Source organism: Cebus imitator, unplaced genomic scaffold (genome assembly GCF_001604975.1).
Source record: "Cebus imitator isolate Cc_AM_T3 unplaced genomic scaffold, Cebus_imitator-1.0 Scaffold70, whole genome shotgun sequence".
Classification (NCBI taxonomy): domain Eukaryota; kingdom Metazoa; phylum Chordata; class Mammalia; order Primates; family Cebidae; genus Cebus; species Cebus imitator.
The window spans coordinates 1,252,629-1,255,972 of record NW_016107385.1 but is presented as its reverse complement, the minus strand read 5'-3'; the positions used below and the strand labels follow the sequence as shown (position 1 = coordinate 1,255,972).

General features: G+C 42.5%; 1 pseudogene; it reads left to right on the top strand.

Annotated features, from left to right (window-relative positions):
* The first annotated feature begins 269 nt into the window (after positions 1–269).
* Positions 270–1,159, top strand: LOC108306126 (annotated as a pseudogene).
* The last annotated feature ends 2,185 nt before the right edge of the window (positions 1,160–3,344 follow it).

Below are 3,344 nucleotides of genomic sequence, written 5' to 3'. Positions count from 1 at the left end.
TCTGAACATGCTGCAAATGGCAATCCTTTTGCTTCAACACACAACGTTGAATTCTTCCCCCATTGTCCTCTCTAAAATGCCCCGTATGACTATCATGCCATAAAACAAAGTGTTGTAATGCCCTGATGCTGCATCCAATTTCTTTTTTTTTTTTTCTTGGTTAGAAATATTTATTATCCCCTCCCCGCCAATATACAGATTACTTCTCAGAAACATGAAGATATTATCAATGTCCGCATCAATTACAGCTTATAGAAAATAAACAACTCATATCCCATCAACGGATGACAAAAAGTCATAGTGGTGTGACAAAATTTAGTGGCATGGTTCTACTGTGTAAAGTCTGTGGGATGTGGCATCAGGATTCCACTATGGAGTTCATGCTTGTGAAGGCTGTAAGGGTTCTTTCAGAGAAGTATTCAACAAAACATCCAGTACCAGAAGTGCCTGAAGAATGAAAACTGTTCTATAATGAGAATGAATAGGAACAGATGTCAGCAATGTCACTTCAAAAAGTGTCTCTCTGTTGGAATGTCAAGAGATGCTGTTCGGTTTGGTCGTATTCCTAAGTGTGAAAAACAGAGGATGCTAACTGAAATGCAAAGTGCGATGAAGACCATGATGAACAGCCAGTTCAGTGGTCACTTGCAAAATGACACATTGGTAGAACATCATGAACAGACAGCCTTACCAGCCCAGGAACAGCTGTGACCCAAGTCCCAGCTGGAGCAAGAAAACATCAAAAGCTCTTCTCCTCCCTCTTCTGATTTTGCAAAGGAAGAAGTGATTGGCATGGTTACCAGAGCTCACAAGGATACCTTTATGTATAATCAAGAGCAGCGAGAAAACTCAGCAGAGAGCATGCAGCCCCAGAGAGGAGAACGGATTCCCAAGAACATGGAGCAATATAATTTAAATCATGACCATTGTGGCAATGGGCTTAGCAGCCATTTTCCCTGTAGTGAGAGCCAGCAGCATCTCACTACAGGGAAAAGGGAGGAACATAATGCATTACCGAAATGGGCATGCTGTTTGTATTGCAAATGGACATTGTATGAACTTCTCCAATGCATCCAATTTCTTAACCCCAGGGACCTCTGGGGCATCCAGGCTCATCCAGAGTTTATCAAGATCCAGCATGGAGCAGCAAGCCCACTAGGGAAGGAAGTACAGGTAGGGGAGTTAACATCTACTGAAAACCTATCAGGCTGCAAAAGCTGGAGCTGCATTATCCCGTCAGACTCTTACAAGCACTCCAGAATGTATACATTCTCCATTTTGTTTAAGAAAAAAACTAATGATGAAAAGGTTTAACAAACATGCTAAGCTACTTGTTTCAAGTTTGGATATCAAGTTAAATGTCATGTTCTTTGCACTGCATCATACACCACAATTTTGGAGCATGGGCACAGGACATGTGAACATGAGAAATTTTAGGAGTTGACTTTTTATCTTAAAAATAAGACTAAGTCAGCATTTACTTTAAAATTTTCTTACATCTAAAACTCTGGAAAGAATGTGGAAAACTTACTAAAGGATAATAACATGGAAGATACAGAATCCGGTAAGTTACTGTAGTATCCCAGGAGAGGGTTGATAAGGGCTGGAAGTAAGCTGTCTATCAGCCAGGATTCCTTCATTTTGAACAACATAAACAAAGAAAAAATCCATTCAAACTCTCTAGCTACTTTGAAAGAGATTTCATTGGAAGGACTTGGTAGTTGGCGGGTTCACATGATTGACAGACGGTAGGACAGCCAGGCCTGACAATGTACCATAACCAGGAGCTCCAAAAGGCCAGGGAAAGGAAGGAGAGAGACCTTGGTGTAGCAAGACAAGTCTGGTTGCGATGCTTCTGCCACCACCCTGCACTGAATGGCTTCAAACCATCAATCCCTTACTCAAGTTTCAGAGACCTGGATCAGAGCAGCTGCTTGGCCAAATTTAGGTTACATGCCAGAGATCTAGTTTGAAGAATGGGCAAGGAAAGGAAGGATCTTGCACTCTGGGATTTCGTAGTGGCAAGCAGGCACTGGAATTACTTCCCAACAAGTGGACACACCATGAGTGACAGCTGTCCCCAGTGGAAATCAGAGTACTACCTATAAGATGGAATAGATCTGAGCGGTCAAAAGCTGATCAATGCTCAGAAGAAGTGCTGGCAGTGGATCAGGGGAAAAGAGAATGGCATTTCAAGTACCATGGGCATCAAACATTTACTGAGAGCCTACTATGTGTAAGGCAGTAGGCGAGTGTGATCGGAAAGATATGGAAGTATAAAGCACTGACTTGGATTTTAAAAGACTCACACAGAAAACAGGATTTAAACACCAGAAAATAAATGCCAACATGAAGTCATACATATCATGTGCTGGATAATGGTATGGATAGTAACAGCTAAGAGATTCAGAGAATGGAAACATCAACAAATCTAAAGTAATTAGGAAAGTCATCCTAGATGCAGTGGAACTAAAATAGGATTTAGGATTTAGGCCACCAGACAGAAAAAGAGAGCTCTCTGTGCAGGGAGGATGATCTGAGCAGAGGCACAGAGATGCAACATACAAAGTACATTTAGGAATCAACTGATACACAGTTGTTTAAGAAAAAGAGTTCCTATGAGGAATCCTTTCTGACTGAGAGAATGACATTTAAAATGCAGTGAAAGTGCATCTTCCTTTTCTTCTTTAACTGACCTTGCTCAATCACTTAGGAGTTCCATTTCAAGACTTTGGGGAGGAAAGTAAGGAAGGTGTTGTACATGTAGGACTGCAGGGCTGGGCCCGAATGTGTCAGTGTTTCTGAGAGAAGAAAGAAAACAGACCTGAGAGAAACCTGCGTTACATTCCAAGTTCTGGACTCACCTTCCTGGACCAGGTCCAGGTTGGCTTGAGCCAAACTCCTCCAGGTCATTGTCAGGCTGCCAGATGCCCTCATCTATTCTGACTGCCCCGTGATCCTCCCTGCTCTTTCCACCCTTCAGCAACATTGTCTCTCACCAACCTCCAGAGCCAAGCCCCAGGAAGAGGAGTGGCTCTAAGACAAAGAGAGAAGCCTGGATCCTCCTGGATTACAGCCTGCTGATGGCAGAGTTCTTTTTAGAACCAGACCTAATGGGACCACTGCTCCACTCCAGGGCTTGCTCATCTTCAGCATTCTCACTTCCTCTAAACGGTACTGCAGAAGGGGTAAAAAGACAACATGCTTGGCTACGGTGAAAAATCCTGCAATAAACATAGGAGTGCTTCTATCTCTTCAAGATCCAGATTTCAATTTTTTTACATAAACACCCAGAAGTGGGATTGCTGGATCATGTGGTAATTCTATTTTTAAATTCTTTAGAA